Consider the following 814-nt stretch of genomic DNA (forward strand, 5'->3'; position numbering starts at 1 on the left):
TATACTCATAGTCATATATATATATATATATATATATATATATGTATATATATATATATATATATACTAATTTTCTGGACATTTTAGTATATTTTGTGTATTTTTTGTATGTTATTAATCATTTTTTTTATGTTATTTATTTAATAAAATAATGACAGATTGCCCTATATGTTGTGTCATACAGAGCAGACAAAGTATTGAATAGAAACTCTGCAGTCTATTTTAACTGTCATTAATGTCCTCTCAAAGAGAAACCTGTGGCTATCTTACAGCTTTGCCACGCTCAATGAAAATCAATCACATCCTTTGAAATCTGGGATTAAGAGGGATTAAGCAAGCAAATATTAATTCCCGCAGGGCCGGTCCGTGGGACAGGCCTGTGACTTCAGAGGCCTGCTGATACACACACAGCCAAGTGAGCTTCCTTTGTAAACACCACAATCAAAGAAAAGTCTGTCCTACACATGCTCTTTCATGAGGATTGTGCTGTGTTTCAGTCAAGTAACCTTTCAATGCTATTACTTTTATTTATTGAACAGTGCAGCGCTTTAAGGCGGTGTTGTGTCGTGTGATCTTGCAGTGATGTAGTTGGAGCAGATGTAGGGCTGGAGTGCTGAATCATGAAGTGAGTGAAAGGATGAGGCACCTACACGCAGTACAGCCACGCGTCTGACTCACAGTGAAAGCCATCGGGGACCAGTGTGAACAGAACACGACAGAACAAATCTGAATGTTCAAACATCTATTATTAGACTCTTTCTGTGATGTTCAGAAAATTTTGATTTTTTTAAAGGGGCCATTTCATGAAAAAACA

The sequence above is a fragment of the Sinocyclocheilus anshuiensis genome, unplaced genomic scaffold, assembly GCF_001515605.1.
Source record: "Sinocyclocheilus anshuiensis isolate Anshui unplaced genomic scaffold, SAMN03320099.WGS_v1.1 scaffold71, whole genome shotgun sequence".
NCBI classification, from domain to species: Eukaryota; Metazoa; Chordata; class Actinopteri; order Cypriniformes; family Cyprinidae; genus Sinocyclocheilus; species Sinocyclocheilus anshuiensis.